Source organism: Myxocyprinus asiaticus, chromosome 13 (genome assembly GCF_019703515.2).
Source record: "Myxocyprinus asiaticus isolate MX2 ecotype Aquarium Trade chromosome 13, UBuf_Myxa_2, whole genome shotgun sequence".
In the NCBI taxonomy this organism is placed as follows: domain Eukaryota; kingdom Metazoa; phylum Chordata; class Actinopteri; order Cypriniformes; family Catostomidae; genus Myxocyprinus; species Myxocyprinus asiaticus.
In genome coordinates, this window is record NC_059356.1 from 47,983,776 (window position 1) to 48,005,102 (window position 21,327).

General features: G+C 45.2%; 1 pseudogene; it reads left to right on the forward strand.

The window, feature by feature from the left end:
* Positions 1–19,272: 19,272 nt before the first annotated feature.
* Positions 19,273–21,327, forward strand: part of LOC127451008 (GTPase IMAP family member 8-like) — a 23,996-nt pseudogene continuing 21,941 nt past the window's right edge.

A 21,327-nucleotide genomic window follows, 5' to 3' on the forward strand; every position in this document is an offset into this window, starting at 1 on the left:
CTCTCTCCCGGATGAGCTAAATACTTTTTATGCACGGTTTGTGGGAAATAACACTGCCCTCGCAGAGAGAGCTCTCACGGCTGAACCTACAGAGGTTAGTTCACTCTCCGTCTCTGTAGCGGATGTAACCCGATCCTTCCGACGGGTGAATATCCATAAAGCCGCGGGTCCAGACGGCATTCTGGGCTGTGTCATCAGAGCGTGCGCGAACCAACTGGCTGGTGTTTATATGGACATTTTCAACCTTTCCCTCTCTTTGTCAGTAGTCCCCACATGCTTTAAAACGTCCACCATTGTGCCTGTTCCAAAGCAATCCAAAATCACTTGCTTAAATGACTGGCGTCCTGTTGCTCTGACCCCCATCACCAGCAAATGCTTTGAGAGACTAATCAGAGATTACATCTGCTCTGTGCTGCCTCCATCACTGGATCCATTGCAGTTTGCTTACCGCACCAACCGCTCCACTGATGATACCATTGCATCTACACTACACACTGCTCTCTCCCACCTGGAAAAAAGGAACACTTATGAGAGAATACTGTTTGTAGACAACAGCTCAGCATTCAACACTATAGTGCCCTCCAAGCTTGATGAGAAACTCCGGGCTCTTGGCTTAAACAGCTCGCTGTGCTGCTGGATCCTGGACTTCCTGTCAAGCATATGCCAGGTGGTTAGAATGGGCAGTAACATCTCTTCATCACTGACCCTCAACACTGGAGCCCTGCAGGGCTGTATTCTTAGCTCACTCCTGTATTCTCTGTACACACATGACTGTGTGGCAACACGCAGCTCTAATGCCATCATTAAGTTTGCTGATGATATGACGGTGGTAGGTCTGATCACTGACAATGATGAAACAGCCTACAGAGAGGAGGTGCACACTCTGACATGCTGGTGTCAGGAGCACAACCTCTCCCTCAATGTCAATAAGACCAAGGAGCTTGTGGTGGACTCCAGGAGAAGATAACACAGCCCCATCACCATCATTGGAGCACCGGTGGAGAGAGTCAGCAGTTTCAAGTTCCTGGGTGTCCACATCACTGAGGAACTCACATGGTCCATCCACACTGAAGCCGTTGTGAAGAAGGCTCATCAGCGCTTCTTCTTCCTGAGACGGCTGAGGAAGTTTGGAATGAACCGCCACATCCACACATGGTTCTACACCAGCACTGTAGAGAGCATCCTGACTGGCTACATCTCCGCCTGGTATGGCAATAGCACCGCCCACAACCACAAAGCCCTGCAAAGGGTGGTGCGAACTGCCAGACACATCATCGGAGGTGAGCTTCCCTCCCTCCAGGACATATACACCAGGTGGTGTGTGAAAAAAGCTCGGAGGATCATCAGAGACTCCAGCCACCCGAGCCATGGGCTGTTCTCACTGCTACAATCAGGCAGGCGGTATCGCAGCATCAGGACCCACACCAGCCGACTTCATGACAACTTCTTCCCCCAAGCAATCAGACTTTTGAACTCTTGATCTCTCACGATCAATATACATCAGCACTGCACTTTATTAATCTTATTATCTCACATTGGACTGTCATAAATTATATTCTCTCTTAACAACACACTGGCAACTGACTAAACCGACAGCCTGAATGTCAATACAACCTACTGTACATTTTATATATACTATATATACTATTTTTTTTTATTGTATAATGTGTATTCTAAATTGTGTGTATTGTATAATGTACATTGTATGTTATTATTTGTATATTGTGTTGTGTGTAACAAAGTGTATATTAGATTTTAAATTGTGTTGTGTAAATTTGATGTTTATTGTAGATTGGTATATGTCTCGATCACTGTTGCTCGGAACTGCACCCAAGGCTTTCACCCACTGTTGCACTTGTGTATATGGTTGTGTGACAATCAAAGTGATTTGATTTGATTTGATTTGAAGAGGCGTGTGAACTTGCCAAAATGATGTCAGACACTGTAATTTGCTCTGGCTCCCTCCCTGCTCATTGTGGTGATGAGGTTTATAGTAGATTAGTGTCACTGAACGGTTGGATGTCTGAGTGGTGTCTGGAGAATAGCATAGGATTTATAGACAATTGGAAGAGCTTTTGGGGTAGACCTGACCTGCTAAAGAGACCCAGGTCAGGAAGCAGACAAACTGGTTAATCCGAACATCTGCTAGCTGACTTGAGACGTCATATGAGTCACATAAACTAAAACACTTAGAGACTGTATCACTTAGATATCATATAAAGACTGTGTCTGTTCTGTTATATTTGTCTAATTATAATTACCAAACACAAAACTGTCACTAAATAATTTAGAAAAAATGTGATTAAGATCAAACTTGAAAACAAAATTGAAGATAAACATCATATAAAGGTAGGGCTACTAAACATTAGATCTCTTTCTACCAAAACACTAATTGTAAATGAAATTATTAAAGATAATAGTTTGGATGCACTCTGTTTGACTGAAACCTGGCTTAAACCAGATGAACATATTAGTTTAAATAAATCTACTCTGTCAGGTTATTGTTACAAACATGAGCCTCACCTGAAGGGTGGAGGAGGAGGTGTTGCTACAATTTACATTGAAGTTTTTGGTGTTACTCAGAGGACAGGATATCAGTTTAAGTCTTTTGAACTAATAATGCATAATGTGACACCGTCAGATATAAATCAAAAAATCTCTGTCGTCTTTTGCACTTGCTACAGTATATAGATCACCCAGGCTGTACTCAGATTTCCTTGGTGGATCTGCAAATTTTCTATCAGATGTATTAGTTAATGTAGATAGAGCTTTAATTGTTGGTGTCTTCAACATTCACATAGATAATGAAAATGACACATTAGGATTAGCATTAATCGATTTATCGATATTCTCAACTCTCTTGGAGTCAGACAAAATGTGACAGGACCAACTCATCGCCATAATCTAGATTTACTAGACTAGATTTAATTCTGTCATATGGAGTTGATGTTGATACTATAGAAATTCTGCCCAGAGCGATGACATCTCAGATCATTACCTCATCTCTTGTTTGCTGCGATCAGCTAATATCACTCAATCTACACCACGCTATCATTCAGGTAGAACTATTCTTTCAACCACTATAGGTAGCTTCCAGAAATGTCTCACATACTCAGCAAGCCCAAAAGTCTAGAAGAACTTGATGTAATAACAGAAACTATAAATATAGTCTTCTCTAGCACTCTTGATAGCCCCCCTTCGATTAAAGAAAATTCAAGAAAAAAGCCCCGCACCATAGTACAATGATCACAATTGCTCTCAAGAGAGCAGCTCGGAAAATGGAGCTCAAGTGGAAGAATACAAAATTAGAGGTATTTTGCGGTGCATGGAAAGACAGTGTCTGTAGCTAAAGACAGGCACTAAAAGCTGCCAGGTCAGCATATCTTAGCAAACTCATAGAAAATAACCACAGCAATTCTAGGTGGCTAAATTGGTTAGGAATAAAGCCTCGACTGAACCAGCTATTCTGTCACAGCACAATAGTAATGACTTCATGAATTTCTTTACTGATAAAATTTAAATAATCAGAAATAAAATTGGAACTATGCAATCAACTGTCACAGCACCTCAGAAAACAGTGTCTCATAATTTTCCTCATGTGCAAGATCTTCTTCATCAATAAAGCTCACGCTACTGGGTTCAACCCTTCTTCTGTGTCTGTGTTGTGACAGTAGACCTACCTTGTACCCAGCTGGAGAACCAAACAGGAACATGGAGCTGACAGCCGCATTTATGGAGACAAGAGCTTCCTCTTCAGGAATATGCAACCAAGTTTTGTCAACTTTCTGCAAAAACCACACTATCCGACTCCTCCCTTAGAAATTTTTTTCGTATGGGACTGACTTTCCACTGGTGGACAGCTCTTCTGGAGGTGGGAAACCTCTCTCTTCTGGAGTATGTGCAAGCCACGTAAGTGATCCATCACCTCTCACCACTACCGACACGCTGGTCAGAGGAGGTCATCACCGCAGCCCACAAGGTGACTTTCCCCCTAAATAATGTTTTTTTTGGGGGGGGGGGCTAACCCTCTCCAAGCTCCGGTGGTCGATTCCCTGCCACGGTCAGCGTCAACGACCATGGAGATCACATTCCACCCTTACTTTGTGGGTTATGGCGAGAACCTCGTGCCACTACCAGCGCCTGCCACGGTTAACGAGCCAGTGCCCTTGCCTGCCACGGTTAACGCATCAGTGCCCATGCCTGCCATGGTTAATGAGCCAGTGCCCATGCCTGCCACGGTTAAAGAGCCAGCGCCCATGCCTGTAGCCTCGACCGTCCCAGAGCCAATGCCTGTAGCCTCGACAGTCCCAGAGCCAATGCCTGTAGCCTCAACTGTCCCAGAGCCAATGTCTGTAGCCTCAACAGTCCCAGAGTCAATGCCTGTATCCTCAACCATTCCCGCAACAATGCTCCCAGCTGTGCGGAAGAGGAGGAGGAGGAAAGGGACTCCTGCTCCCCAGTCGATGCTAGCACTTACATCCATGTAGGCAGTTCCCCAGTCTCTGCCTGTGCTCTCGTCCACAGAAGTCAGTTCCAAGCCTTCCACGGCTCTCTGCTCCCAGCCTTCCATGGCTCCTTCTGCTCCCAGCCTTCCACGGCTCCTTCGTACAAGCCTTCCACAGCTCCTTTGTCCAAGCCTTCCACAGCTCCTTTGTCCAAGCCTTCCACGGCTCCTCGCTCCAAGCCTTCCATGGCTCCTTGCTCCAAGCCTCCCAGCCTTGTCCCACGAGCCTCCCACGGTCTTGTCCCCCAAACCTCCCATGGCTCTGCCTTCCACGGCTCCACCCCCAAGCCTCCCATGGCCTCATCCCTCGAGCCTCCAGTGGCTCCATCTTCCCTGGATCCGTCCCTCGAGCCTCCCATGGCTCCGCCTTCCCTGGCTCCACTCCTCGAGCCTTCCATGGCTCCGCCTTCCCTGGATCCACCCCTCGAGCCTCCGGTGGCTCTGCCTTCCCTGGCTCCACCCTTCGAGCCTCCCATGGCCTCGTCCCTTGAGCTTCCCATGGCTCCACCTTGCCTGGCTCTGCCCCTTGAGCCTCCCATGGCTCTGCCTTTCCTGGCACCACCCCTCGAGTCTTCCGTGGCTCCACCTTCCACGGCTCTGTCCCTCGAGTCTTCCATGGCTCCACCTTGCACGGCTTCGCACCTCGAGCCTCTCACGGCTCCGTCTTCCATGGCTTTGCTCTTTGAACCTCTCACGGCTCCACCTTCCATGGCTTTGCCTCTCAAGCCTCTCATGGCTCCACCTTCCGTGGCTCTGCCCTTTGAGCCTTCTGTGGCTCCACCTTCCATGGCTCCACCCGTCGAACCTCTCCTGGCTCTGCATGCCTTCATCGAACCTCTCCTGGCTCCACTTGCCTTCATCAAACCTTCCACAGCTCCGCCCTCTGTGTCTTCCAAGGCTCCGCCCTCAAACCCTGGATCTCCACCTCCTACGATTCAGCCTGCTTCACCACGGTCTCCACCTCCTAACCTTCCAACCCCTACTCCAATTCCTTCGTTTCCGTATCTGCCTATAGCGCCGCCTCCAAAGTCTCCACCTCCTGTGACCAAATCACCTCCCAAGCCTCCTGACCCTGTCCCTACTCTGTGGCTGCCTCCTAGGCCTCCTGATCCTGTCCTTGCTCTGTGGCCACCTCCCAGGCCTCCTGACCCAGTCCCTACTCTGTGGTCGCCTCCTATGTCTTCTGATCCTGTGCCTGCTCTGTGGTACTACTATTGGCTTTATAACTATTATTTCTGTTTCAAGTGCCTAACTACATACTTTTTTATTTGAAATGTGAATTAAATGAAAATCAGAGATTATAATCAGTCTGTTCAGTTCATTATTTATCCAGCTGGAGTCACCAGTAAAAGAGTGCATATGCACACTCAAGAATGTCCAGACCGTGCGCACATATTTACGGTTAGTTTTTATAAATATTGATATGTTCATGGGAAATTGCTTACGCACATTTCAATGCCCATTTTGTGCATACGCAAAATTTATACATCAGGCCCCTGGACCTACGTCATTGTAACATTTGAACAGGCTCCCGTCCACCAGAGGGAGCCCTCACCTGAATATTGAACTCTGTCACTTCCTGTTCTTGCCACATCAGTTGCTATTTGGTCATTCACCATGTAAATAAGCCATGTACTAACAGTATCACATTGTGAATTATTGCCAGATCCACTGCCTTACCAAGCATTCTTCTCCATGCCTATGTGTAGACCTCCTGTTACGATCTTTGCTTACATTTTCTGGACTTACGTTTTTGGATTACTGTTTTGGATTTGTTTGCCCGTGGACCGATTTATATTTGTTTTGTTATTGTTGACACTTGATTCATTTATATTTTCAAAATAAAACCTTATAATTCAAGATGCACTGTTGAGGTATGTGACAATTATGGTTGATTAGTGAAACATCAATTAAAACTGTTGTGACAGATTTGAAGGGGGAGGAGAATTTAAGCGTGTGTTGAGTACTTCAACCAAGTCTTCCACATGCCCCTGTGCTTCCTCGCTCTAAAGTGTTCTCGGGAAGCTTCCTCAGTCCTGTTTTCTTCTTGATTTGAAATTTACATCTTTCTGTGGTTCTTCCATCTAAGACAAGGTAAACGTATGAGAAAGAAAGATGTTATTTCATGAGTCAAATTAATTTAGTCATAAAATATTTTCTTTAGACTTGTGATGAACTGTTTGGTACTTGCTCTCTTTTAATAAAATGTGCTACTTTAGGTGCTTTAGTAGCATGTGCTTATACTCTATACAGATTAAAATGAAAAATTCCTTGCCTGAAGACAGCATAAAAATTAGAACTCTATTCAAGTGTTCATCTTCATATCATCGTCTTCATATTGGGGCACACCAAATAAAACACTTTTTGCAATAACCACACAAATACTGAACAAAATAAAAAATTTACAAGAAATGCATTTATCTGTCAAATGTCAAAAGCATACATAGTTCCTGTTTCCCACAATAAGTGTGTGAAGACACATTTTTACAACTGTAGACTACCCATGCTGGGCACTGTTGTAACACAAATTTTTAACATGCTAAATAAGGCATCAAGTCTAACTTGAGTGAAATATAGGCTACTGACACATTTTACACAGTGATTGTTTTCAAATATTTTAATGATCACATACTGTATGTATCAATTCTTACATATCACCGTGAAAGTCGTAGGAATTCAAACAATTGCAGTTGCACGATATCATACGAATTAGCCAAATTTAGAAAAGTCGCTCGAATCCAGACGATTTCACTGAGAGAGTCCAGACGATTTAGCTGTGAGAGTGTGTTGGACATTCAGAGTTTATTTGCCTATAAATCTGTGTCAGGTGATATGGTCCTCTATAACTGCTATTTCCATTAAACCCACAGTCTGTGACCAGACAAATTCAGTTGTTTTAGATAGAGCACGACTTGTGAAAACTTTCACAATCACATTTCACCACGTTAAATTGCGTTTTACTATCCTAATTGCCTTGTTGTCACGAACTCCCTTGTGTTTGACCCATTACCTTCCCTTTATGTTTGGACTGCTAGACTACACTTCCCATGATGCACCTTGTTGATCACACTCATCTGTTCCCCATCTTTGTTCCCAGGTATTCTGTGTATTGTCATTACCCATGTGTGTATATATAGCCCTCATGCTTCCCTTAGACTTTGTCGGTTCTTGTTAGCTTGTTAGCACGTAGTTTATGATGTTACTTACATTGTTAGCCAGCAAACTGCTGTTAAGTTTGAGTTCCCGTTTTTCTCCAGTGTTTTAGTTTCATCTTTGCCCCCTTCATCTTCTGAATTCCGTAAAAATGAGTTCTGCAGTTGGATCCCCACTCTTTCGTCTCATCCTTCCCAGTCTCGTAACACTTGTATAATAAGAACAATGTAGGTTGTGTCAATAATGGTCTTTTGCCATAGAGAACTCAGCTTATCTCTAAGAACTGAAGACCTAGATAGGTCATACTAAAGGCTCAAATAGTCCTTCATGATCTGTGAAATGTTTCACAGATCAATTAATATCAATCAACCAATATTTCACGTTTCTGAGACAATAACATATTAGAGAAATCAGTATTTAGGCATTGGGAGGAGATGTTCTTAAAACACTTTGCTTATAATAAGAACACTTCTTTCAGATAGAATTGCATTTGTGAAAAATTTCACACCAATTTGAGAATCTCAATGTAATTTTAAATACTGTCACAGACTTTTTGCTCACCATCAATACTCTAAACTTTGACCAAAACTATTTGGTATCATGCAACAGCACAATAACATTATTTACATAATTTACATAACATTATACAAGTTTACATAACATTATTAAAGCATAACATTATTCTTCATTCAGATCAAACACCACAATCCTCTTTACATTGAAGTTAGTTTTGATATTGTCATTTCATCTGGTTGCCGCATGTTTTCAGATTGTGTATATCAGCATGTGGCAACAAAAGTGTAACTGTTCAAATAATTTGTTTTGCCAATTGCCATTGCTTATCTTATTTAATATTTCATTATATGGTTAACATTGAATGAACTGATGATTACAAATTTGATTTATATTGTTTTGGATGAGTTTTATGTTTCACTTTTGCCATAATTAATATTGACAGTACCTTTGTTTGCTTTACTCTTAAATAAATTGTTGTTTTTTATAATCATTTGATGAGTCATTTGCATTTGCCTATTGTCTTGTTCAGTGTCTTCTAAAGAAAATGATTGTCAGTAGCTGTGTTCCTCATGGTGTAACAGTGTGATTGTTTGACTTGACTCTATATTCAGACAAAAAATGCAAAAGACCTGTGAAAATGGAAAATTACCAGATGCCAATGTGAATTCCAATGAAAGAATTGTTAAGAATTCCAAATAATTGCCAATGTGAAATCCTTGTGCCAATTGTAGAAGTTCCATTCGTCGCGCTAATTTGCAATTTGATTCATTGTGCATGTCAAGAAAAATATTTAGTAATTTATATAGCCTAATTCAAGTAAAAATGGCAGATAAAATTGCAACACAGTTATGCTATGCTGGGTTATTTCTGTTAAATAAATTACTGATGTAGGCCTGGCATAGAAATTAAAGAATGAAAGAATTACTTGCCTTTGTCATGCATATTCTTGTGCTGTAGTTCAAGTCCCTATATGTTATGGTTATTAACAGCCTGCAGTGTTAATGTTTAGACAACAGGTAATATTTTTCCAAAATATAAGTTGATTTTTCAAAAAATGTCCTTTTGAAAATTCAATTATCATTTATTAAAATTTAACAACATTTAATCTACAGTATATTGGAAATTAATGCCAGCTGTCCTCATGGACATTTACCATATGTATTGTTTTGTCTTGACGATTTAATTGACGGATTTGACAAGTATGATTCATACAGTCTCTATTGGCTGTTAAAAGGAAATGTTATGCACGCCACTGTATTGGAGGTTTTGATTGCCGTTGAAAGGCTGGTAGAACATTTTTTTTAAAGTTGGACTGAACATTGAGAAAAGAATACCATGGAACTCCACCATATGGGGTGAGTTAGCCCTTAATATTTTTGGAAGTGACACTCTAAAAAAACAGAAAGTGATCTCAGTGGTATGGCATAGCAATCACAAAAATGTTCAATCGACAGTTCAAATGCATTTACGCAGAAATGTAAAGCTTACAGACCACCTGGATGATGATAATGAAGAAATTGTCAATACAGATGTCATGTCAGAACATGATAATCTTTACACTGACATGGCTGAGGAAGGCAATGTACAGAAAGACAGCTTTGAAGAAAGTAATTCAGCTGAAGACAATGCAGAACCAAAGAATGACAGCAGTGGTGAACCAGGTACTGGACAAAAGGATACAAGTAAATGGAGACCAGCAACACCTGGTAAAAAGACATTCAAAACCCACATAAATAGTAAAGATTGAAAAAAAAAAAATTGCTCCTGAAGAGGGAGAAATAAAGCTCAGAAGATCTTGGACACACACTGTTTACAAGGATTTCAGAAAAAAAAAATCCATCATGTCCTTTGGCATTTAAGAACCAGAGAGTTCGATGCCCTGACAGCAAAAAAGTGGACCATATCTGAAGTTGAAGGCAGTATGCACATTCACTGATTGCCGGGCTAAATATGTGTTAAGAACCTGCACAACACAACCAAAAAATTTTGACGTGTTAGACATGCAAAAGAGCAAACAAGATTCCATAGGGTAAGTTATACTCGCAGAGGAAAAATTGCAAAGGCAATAAAAGAAGGTGTTTCAAATTACTACTACAAAAAACTTAGTTCTACTCCAACTGCAGAGCTCATAGCTGGAAATCTTTCACAATGCATTACAAGGAATGTCCTCGAAACAATATCATCTGAGATCAAAAGTAGTCTTGGTTTCATGACAACATTGTTATGGAACTCATGATCACCAAAAAAATACTCAGAAAGTGTGATGCAGATTTTTGCAACATCCCTGGGTACATGCAGCACTTGCAAGTTGATCCATTTGCAGTGCACATGTATACAGAGCAGGAAATGGGAATTCTTGTGTCACACCTCAGGATAAATCACAACGCATCCCTCTATCTTGATGCGACTGGAGGAGTAGTGACCAAGATTCCCAATCAAGAAAGAGAGTACTGTACTACGCTCTTGTTCTTCCTGGAGATGGTCTAAACAAACCTCCACTTCCAGTTTCAGAGCTGTTGACGAATGAGCACAATGTGCCAAATATTTCAGCCTGGCTTCTGAAATCTGTGCACAGTGTTTGCAATTTGACATCAGTCCGAGTGCATCACATTGAGACAGATTTTAGTTGGGCCTTGATACAAAGTGTTTTGCTGTCATTCATAAAGAAAATGTTGACACTTACCTAGAAAGGGCACACAAAATCTGTAAATACACAGTTGAGAAAAAGGATCTAATGAAGGTCACAATAGTTTATATCTGTGCAGCACACATGGTGAAAACAGTTTCACAAGCAGTCAGCAAAGTAACAAAACACAAAGGATTGTACGACTTTGCTGTGTTTTGCTTTGCATTTTTGCAAAATTGTGGCAGTCTCGATTGAGCTTAAACAATTTTTCAGGAGATTTGCTTTGTCTTAGAGAAAAACAGACACCAACTGTACAAGCTGGAATTGACGAGATCAACAGTTACATCAAGCAGACCACTTTGGAAGTTGACGACACCATTTTCCTCAAGGCACACCTACCTGAAGAAGATATTCTGATTGCCAAAAGCACAATCACTGGCCGCTCTCAGTTTACCACTGAGTTTGTCAAAGTCAGGGAAGAGGCTGTGGATATTCTTAAGAAAGAAGACAAGCTTACCAATGTGGAGGACAACATTTATAGGTGTGAAGGGATTGTCAAACTAATGCCAGACCATGAGTCTTTTTCCACTATGGAGAGGCATTATCCTTGGTGACATCACACAATTGGCTTCTGAGAGCAAAAAAACTGCCAGAAAAACCAAAACAAGATCGTCAGAAATCCAGAGACACCAACAGCCATGTTGAATGTTGGTTTGGAGTTGTTAAAAATTAAATCCTGCAAAGAAGGAAAATGAGGCCAGCAGATTTTATCTGTAGGCTTCACTCATCTTTAAAAGGACGATACAGGGAACACATGATTGGACATGGTCTGTCACTTGGATCAAAACTTTCACAAGCTAAAAGGAAAAGGAAAGCACTTGAGTTAACTGAAGAGCAGTGGGCAAAAAGACTTGATACCAACAAAGTCAAAGTACTGCAGTGTCCCTGTAATCATGCCTGTGCCAAAAAAAAGCAGAAAATAAAACATGTAGACACAACACAAAACAAATCTGTTTTAAAGATCAAAAGTGAAAAACATGTCCAAGCCTCTGCCAAACCAAAAGCAAAAAAGGCATCAAATGTATGCAAGAAGGATGTTCAGCAATTTGATAACAGCAGGCAGGTTAAAAAATGGTCTGAAGTTGCTTCAACCAAAGATCCCCAAGAAAAGGTATTTATCATTCCTTTTATGTTTCTTTTATGTAATAATCCAAACGTACATGATAAAATAAACATGAAAATAACATCTTCTTACAGATGCATGCTCTCTGGGAGACAAATATTGAACAAGCCGACATCGCTGCACTGCCTTCAAATTCAGATGGGATGAGCTCAGTGGTTTTGAGAGTGGCAGACTTCAAAACACTGTGTCCCCATGAATGGATATGTGAAGTAAGATGTTTAAATGTTTCATAATGGACATACTAAACCAGTATATTAATTATCAATCTACTGTATGTCTTTGTTATAGTAATCATGAAAGAATGTACAAGTTCTTAACATTCATTCAAAAATTCTTGCATGTTCCATGAACACAGACCATTGAATACTACCTTCGGCTGTTGAAAACTCAAAATGAGGCAGCAAAGAGAGAGTTTTTATTATTAGTCATTACACTGGTGGTGTAATAATGAATAGAACACATAAAATGCTATAGAGGAAGTTGATGTCAAAGGTGAGGACTTTGTAAATATTAAAATATGCATCTTTTATGTCTAAAGCAGCAGCATATTTGTATGCCAATGCATGTAATTTGGATACTCAAACATGTAAATATTATACTACGTTTTATAATATTATATAACAAGAATTTCAAAATTTCCTGACTGAAGGTTGTTTTTAACATTTAACCATGTATGTATTAATCTGCTTCATTCATTCATTCATTCATGCATTCCTTTATTTGCTTTTTAAGGCATATTTAATATACTGTATGTTGTTAACACAGGTGAATTTTGATGACTTTGATGGAGCAGTAGGGGCCCTCAATGTACACACTGCACACTGGAGCTTGGAGGTGAGTTTTGTATTTAATCCTGATTACACTGGCTACCGTTTTCTCTGTAATAATAATGTAATTTGCAGTTATTGTCCCTAATTATCATGCTTCAATCAACCTGACTGCATTTGGCTACATCAACTAAACTTGCTCTTAGGGTTCGATCAAGTCAAAATAGCTCCCTCATGTATTAACTGCAGGTCACCATTTATTTACATTGTACAACATGTAAATATGAAATCTCTGTTTCCCTATCTGTCACTCACTCGATGTTGTGTCGATGTAGTGACACTAGGGGTCACTCTTGGGAGCCCCAAACGTTTTAAGAAAAGGCCAATGAAAATTAGCAAGTGGAATTTGCATGCCACTCCCCCAGACATACGGGTATAAAAGGAGCTGGTGTGCAACCACTCATTCAGATTTCTTCTTCGGAGCTGAGCAGAGTTGATGTACTCCACTACCAATCCATTCAACAAAGATCGATCTCCGCGGCTCCTGGATTTTATGGCGCATCACAGCGGTTTCTCCCCCTCTCGCACAGATAAGTGTGGAGAACACCCTGGGTGTTTCGGCAGTGTGTGTTGAGCACTAAAAGAGTATATTTCTCCTTAAAAGAGTACATATTCCCTTAAAGAGTGAGCACTGACGGAAAGCATCTTTTTAAAGATGCCTTTCTGGTTATGTGCAGTTCCGGGTTGCAGCCATTATCTGGGCTCCAGACACACTGAGACAGCATTCGTGGATGGTTCATGTCTGCACTGCGAGAACATGACCATGGCCATGTTGCGATCGCGGCTTTCCTTTCTCAGAGGGAAAGCCACTCCAGCCGTTCCTCGCCTTGGTTCTTCTGTCCGTGGGCACAAGACCGCGACGGTTAGCGCTGGGGGCGATTTGGGGACTTCAATGGAAGTAACTCCGCTGGGTGAATCCCCACGGACCTCCCATTCCCCAGCAAGCTCATGCACCCTGGTTGAGTTCCGGGATGAGTCAGGTGGCCCGCCTCAGATCGGGTTGGACCTCTCATTCGGCTAGAGTGGAACCCTCCTCCTTGCCCTGAACCCTCGCAGCTTGATGATTGGTTCCTGGGGTTGGACTGCCGCTCACAGCCACACTCCGCCCTGGTGCCTTTCTTCCCGGAGGTGCATGAAGAACTCGCAAAGTCGTGGCGAGCACCTTTCACTGCCCGGACCAGGCTTTTGAGTTCTGCTTCTCTCACCACCCTCGACGGCAGGGCGGCCAGGGGTTACACAGACGTTCCCCAGGTGGAGCAGGCGATTGCGAAGTACTTGTGCCCGCAGAGCACCGCCACCTGGCGGAACTGTCCTAGGCTCCCATCCAAGGCCTGTAAGACTACGTCGTCTCTGACGGCAAAGGCTTACAGTGCCACGGGGCGGGCCACCTCTGCTCTGCATGCCGTGGCCCTCCTGCAGGTCTACCAGGCCAAGGCATTGAAAGACCTGCACGAGGGTGGTCCTGACCCGGGAGTAATGCAGGATCTGCGCTCAGCGATCGACCTCGCCCTATGGGTGACGAAAGTCACAGCGCGGGCTCTCGGGCAGGCGATGTCCACATTGGTGGTCCAGGAGCACCACCTTTGGCTCAACCTGGTTGAGATGAGGGATGCCATCAAGGTTCGCTTCATTGACGCCCCCATTTCCCAGGCTGGCCTTCATGCAGCAGTTTTCGATGGTAAAGCAGCAGACCGAGGCCATTCAGCACATCTTGCCCCGGTGTGGTTAAAGATCATGCACCCCGTCTGCTCGTCGCCACAGCGATCTTCCTGTGTCGGCAACATCAGCTCCACCGCAGCCTGAACCAACGGCTCAGCCCTGGTGTAGAGCTCCCCGCAGGAAGTTGATGCCCCCATCTCACGGTCCGTGACCAAGAACCCTAGGAAGTCTTCTAAGCACCCCTGAGACAGGCAACCCGGAGGTGAGGAGACTCGTGCCACATTTGGAGGTGGTAGACAGACCACTCCATCCCCCAGTGAAGGGCCGGAGGGAAAATCCTTGATTTCCTTTTTTGTTGAGTTCCCCACATTTTCAAAAAAAGAGCGCTTTCTTCAATCTCACAATCTCACCATACACTTGATGCCTTCGGCCATCGTTGTTACAACAGCCGTGCACCGAGCATTCACGTTGCAAGTGTGGGTTTCCTGCCTCCATGCACCCGGCTGTGACACACACCCCCCCCATGCACAGGCGGTTGTGGCAGGCTACGAGGACGCTCAGCCTCCTCCCCTGTCGCTGACCAGTCCTATGTGTGGTACGTGGAGCAAGGTAAGTGCCTTAACATCTCTCCCTATACAGCGAAATCGGGACACGAGGCCCCCCGACATAGCACTTCCCACCCCGCTCCGTCGTGAGACCCGTTCCGTGAGTACGTCAGCAGCGGTCATCCCCTTGGTGCCCCTCGCCCGGAGTTTGAGGCATGGTTAACGCTCTCCAACCCATCGCGATAGCTGGCCCAGACGATACGACTCGGCTGTGCAATTCAGTTCACCAGGTGCCCTCCCAGGTTCAGCGGCGTCCGTTTCACCTCGGTAGGTGGCGAGGATGCCGCTGCCCTACGTGTGGAAGTCGCGGTCCTACTGCAGAAGGGCACAATAGAGTCTGTCCCTCCAACCAAGATGAAGAGCGGATTCTATAGCCCCTACTTCATCGTGCCCAAAAAAGGCGGTGGGTTGCAACCGATCTTGGACCTGCGGGCACTGAATCAGGCCCAGTACAGGCTTCCGTTCAGGATGCTCACGCAGAAGCACATTCTATCGTGTGTCCGGCACTGAGATTGGTTCACGGCGGTAAACCTGAAACATGCGTACTTTCATGTCTCAATCCTGCCTCATCACAGACCGTTCCTTCGGTTTGCCTTCGAGGGTCGGGCATACCAGTACAAGGTCCTCCCCTTCGGTCTGTCACTGTCACCTCGCATCTTCACGAAGGTCGCAGAGGCAGCCCTTGCCCCGCTAAGGGACGTGGGCGTTCGCATCCTCAACTATCTCGATGACTGGCTGATCCTAGCTCACTCTCGACATCTGTTGTGTGCACACAGGGACCTGGTGCTCACCCGCATCAGCCGATTGGGGCTTCAGGTCAACTGGGAAAAGAGCAAGCTCGCCCTGATGCAGAGCATCTCTTTTCTCAGGATGGAGTTGGACTCTGTCGCTATGACCGCTCATCTCAAGAACGAGCGCACTCAGTCAGTGCTGAATTGCCTGAAGGCATTCAGGGGGAGAATAGTGGTTCCACTGAAACAATTTCAGAGGCTCCTGGGGCATATGGCATCCTCGGCGGCGGTCACGCCCCTCGGGTTGATGCATATGAGACCACTTCAGCACTGGCTTCAGACTCGAGTCCCAAGATGGGCATGGTGCCGCGGCACACATCGCGTGGTTATCACACCAATCTGCCGCCGCTTGTTCAGCCCTTGGATGGACCTGGCATTTCTACGGGCAGGGGTTCCCCTAGAGCAGGTCTCCAGGTGAGTCGTCATCACGACAGACGCCTCCAAGTCAGGCTGGGGTGCCATTTGCAATGGGCACACAGCCGCAGGTTCCTGGATAGGCTCTCGTCTGCGTTGGCACATCAACTGCCTCGAGTTGCGTGCAGTACTGCTAGCCCTGCGGTGACTTCAGCCGTTGATACAAGGCAAGCATGTGTTGGTCCGGATGGACAACATGGCGACGGTAGCATACATAAACCACCAAGGCGGTTTGTGCTCGCCCCGCATGTCGCGACTCACCCACCATCTCCTCCTCTGGAGCCAGCAGCAGCTCAAGTCGCTGCGGGCCACTCATTTCCCCGGCAAACTCAATCACGCAGCGGACGAGCTGTTGCGGCAGGTGAAGCTCAGGGGAGAGTGGAGGCTCCACCCCCAGGTGGTCCGGCTGATTTGGAGTAGATTCGGCGAGGCACAGGTAGACCTGTTTGCCTCCCGGGAATCCTCCCACTGCCCGCTGTGGTATTCCCTGTCCGAGGTCCCCCTCAGCATGGACGCACTGGCGCACAGCTGGCCCCGTGGTCTGTGCAAGTATGCGTTTCTGAGTGGCCTACCACCCGCGGTGATAGACACTATCATTCAGGCCAGGGCCCCTTCTACCAGGTGACTGTACAACTTGAAGTGGCACCTATTTGTGAATTGGTGTTCTTCCTGAGGCGAAGACCCACAGAGTTGTGCAGTTGGGTCAGTGCTTTCCTTCCTGCAGGAGAGGTTGGAGGGGCAGCTGTGCCCCTCCACCTTGAAGGTGTATGTAGCCACTATAGCGGCACACCACGATGCAGTGGACGGCAAGTATTTGGGGAAGCACGACCTGATCATCTGGTTCCTTAGAGGTGCCAGGAGGTTGAATCCCCTTGGGCAAAGTCCCCACTGGTTGCCGTGTTTGTAGAGCTCCGTCCCCTTCAGATAGGGCCTACCACGGGGACTTCCTCCACATGTGATACTGCCGATAAAGAATCGGTAAGCCCATGTGACGTATTTTCACACAATTACCTCCCTTTGGGCAGGGTGTAGTCTCCGCGGTGTCTTTTTCCAAGGACAACTACCCCGACATGAATACTTTAGGCCCCAGCTGGAATCAAGCGAGTTCTTTCTCCGGGAGAAGAAAGAAGAAAAAGGATGAACCAGCTGGCACGGCCTGTTCCCATTGTGGGCACGTCTGACCCCCCTTTTATGCTTTCGAGGGGCGAGGGTCCTTATGACATACATGGGGCATTGGGAAGGTTATGATGGGGCTGGTACACTTGTTACTTGGCACACAGTGGCCTGCCTGCACCTGCACTGCCGATCCACTTAACACAGTTCAGCTGATTGTGGTGTTTCATATAGGGACCCCTAGTGTCACTACATCGACACAACGTCGAGTGAGTGACAGATAGGGAACGTCTAGGTTACTACACTGTCTATGTAACCCCCATTCCCTGATGGAGGGAACGAGACGTTGTGTCCCTCCTGCCACAACACTGAAGTACCCGCTGTAATGGCCAGAACTCTGTCTCGGCTCCACAGCACAAACCTGAATGAGTGATTGCACACCCATTCCTTTTATACCCGTATGTCCTGTGGAGTGGCATGCAAATTCCACTTGCCAATTTTCATTGAGAGGCTTTCAAACATCAGAGATGTTTGGGGCTCCTGTTAAGAGTAATAAGCATTGTATGGATTATACAGCTTATAATTTAAATATTTTACAATGTCAATATGTATGAAGACAAGTAAATGAGTAAACTCCATTTGTGACATTTTTTACAAATCATTAAGATCTATTTGAGCCAAGTATGAGTGCTCAATTATAGGCCTTTTACTATTTTTATGGCTTAGATCATTAATTTTTCACAAATGCAATTCTATCTGAAAGTAGTGTTCTTATTATAAACAAAGTGTTTTAAGAACATCTCCTCTCAATGCCTAAATACTGATTTCTCTAATATGTTATTGTCTCAGAAACGTGAAATATTGGTTGACTGATATTAACTGATCTGTGAAACATTTCACAGATCATGAAGGACTATTTGAGCCTATAGTATGACTTGTCTAGTTTGTCAGTTTTTAGAGATAAGCTGAGTTCTAAACTGATCCAACTGCAGAATATTTTATTACGGAATTCAGAAGATGAAGGTGAAGGAAGCAAAGATGAAACTAAAACACTGGAACTCAAACATAAACGAGGTAACATCATAAACTACGTGCTAACAAACAAACAAGAACAGACAAAGTCTAAGGGAAACATGAGGGCTATATATACACACATGGTTATTGACAAAACATAGAACACCTGGGAACAAAGATGGGGAACAGATGAGTGTGATCAACAAGGTGCATCATGGGAAGTGTAGTCTAGAAGTCCAAACATAAAGGGAAAGTGATGGGACAAACACAAGGGAGTTTGTGACAGTAGTACCCCCCCCCCCCCCAAAAGGGCCACTCCTGGTGCCCAATAACAGATGGGAAGGAAGGCAGGGACAAACAGTCTAGGAAGGATCCAGAGGATGATTAAGAGGCCAGGGAGGAGCCTGCAGATGATCAGGAGGCCTGGGAGGCAGCCACAGGGCAGGGACAGGGTCAGGAGGCCTAGGAGGCGGCCATAGGGCAGTGACTGCAGGAGGAGCAGGGAACTGATTTTCAGGAGGAGGATCCAGAGGCGGAGTGGGTGGAGCTGCTGGAGGATCAGGGATTAGACACTCAGGAGATGCCGCCAGAAGTGGAGCGGGCGGAGCCGCAGGAGGAACAGGGAATTGAGTTCCAGGAGGAGGATCCGGAGGCGGAGCTACTGGAAGAGCAAGGAACTGAGTTCCATGAGGAGGATCCGAAGGTGGAGTGGGTGGAGCCAAAGGGAGAGCAGGGATTTGAATTTCGAAATAGAGTGGGAGGAGTCCAGGGAGGAGTCTCTGAGCGGACAGAACTGCTGGAGGAGGGGTCTCTGGGAGAGTGGACGGAACCACTGGAAGAGGAGTCTCGGTAGTAGCGGGAGGAGCCATGGAAGGCTCTGAGGGTGGAGCCGTGGAAGGCTCTGAGGGCACCATGGTCAGGGATGCTGGCAGCGATAGGAAAACGGCCTCCGTGGCCGGGAGTGCTGGCAGTGCCTGGAAAATGGCCTCCATGTTCATGGGCACTGGCGGAGACTGGGGAACGGCCTCCGTGGTTGCATGCGGGGAGTAGGAGCCCTTCTACTCTTCCAATTCTGGATGGCCGTGAGCACAGCTGTGGGAGACTCGGAAGGCAGAGCGATGGGAGACTCGAAGGGCAGAGCCGTGGGAGGCTCAAAGGGCAGAGCCGGGATCCCGGTGCTGAAGTGGGCATGAAAGCTGGCACTGGGATGGATGAGGCTTGCGGAACTAGCTCGTTGGCCATGGCAGGCGTGGGCATTGGCTCGTTGGCCGTGGCAGGCGTGGGCTCTTTGGCCATGGAAGGCCTGGAGGAAGGAGCTGTGGAACTGCAAGAGGGTTAGCCGATAGGGTAGAATGCAGAAGACCAGCCATTACGATGTTAGTAATGAAGTCATCAAGGGGCAGGCCATCGCAGTCCGAAGTCCATCTCCTTCACCGAATCATTCAGTCCTAGCCAGAACATGGTCCTAAAGATTCTCTCATCACAGCTCACCTGAAAGGCCAAGCTCCAGAACCTTACACAGTAACCCTCCACTGAGTGAATGATTGCGAGTGTGATATTGCTTATATACAACAGTTCAATGAACAAGTACATTTTAAAAAATGAGGGAAAACTGAGTACGGTCATAAAAAAGCATTTGTGCATGGAACTACTTTATTATGAGGCGGATCAGATTCTGCTTTTGCTGGTTCAAACCAAATGATGCATCCAAGCCTCCGTTAGTAATTCAAAAATGTCACTTCAGAAATAGTATCATGGCTTGTGCTGTTTCTAACAAGTTATTGGATAAACAAGGATGGATGGATGTGTGTGTGTGTGTGTGTGTGTGTGTGAGTGAGAGAGAGAGATGGAGCGTGTGCGATCACCTGTTGCCACTCCCAAGCAGAGATGCTGTCAGCTTTCTGAAGATCAGCTTTCTCAGTGGAAAAGTAGTGGTCCAAGCTGGGGCAATTCTACCTATTTCGCAGTAGCCGGTGTGCAAGAGTCGATCACTATAGAAATCGCAATGTCCTCCATTTTAAACAGTGTGTCCACTCCAATGTGGAAAGTCTGATAAGAGGTAAGCGCCTTCAGATTGTGTAATTAATCAGTCTGTTGTGTCTCTCAGCTGTGATGAGCATGCTGAAGTTGTTCGTTTAAAGCCGTTTAAAGCTATTTCCTAGCTTTAGTAGTAGTAATACAAGCAATCATATAGTGCTGTATGTAAATACTGGCTGACGCAGATTCACTTCACGTCACCTAACTGGCTCATATTACACATAAAAATTATCTTTTGCCAACACCTGATGGCTAACATATGTAATGTCAAAAAAATACATGTAAAAAAAAAAAAAGACAAACCGTAGCCAGTGTTGCCAACTTAGCGACTTTGTCGCTAGATTTAGCGACTTTTCAGACCCCTTTAGCAACTTTTTTTCTAAAAAGCACCTAGCGACAAATCTAGCGAGTTTTTGGACAAATCTTAGCTACATTCCATAGAAGAGTCACCAGTACTGCCGTGCGAGCGCGAGATCTTGCTTTCCTGCTGCAGGCATTCCTCTGTGTCTATGCCTTTCAGTGAGTGGCAGAAGAGCAGCACATTCAGTTCACCGCACGGCAGCTGACACAGATGTGAATGAGCTGCACATGTGCAAACAGAGTTGCCAAGGACCAATCAATAATTTGTATGGTTTGCTGCTCCTCTGTTTTAATTTAAACAATTTAATTTGACCATTATTACACAGACGGAGGCTGTGCGCTGTGTGAAAGAAACAGACTTTCTGTTGCTTCTAACTTTCTCTCTGAGTTATCATTTTACATGTAAATCTAGCCGAAATCACAACACAGCCATTGTCTTTAACTTACGTTATAAAATCAGGATTTTAGCAGTGCAGAGCAGCAGCTTGGAAATTGCTTGGAAATGACTACTGGTTAACATGAAGT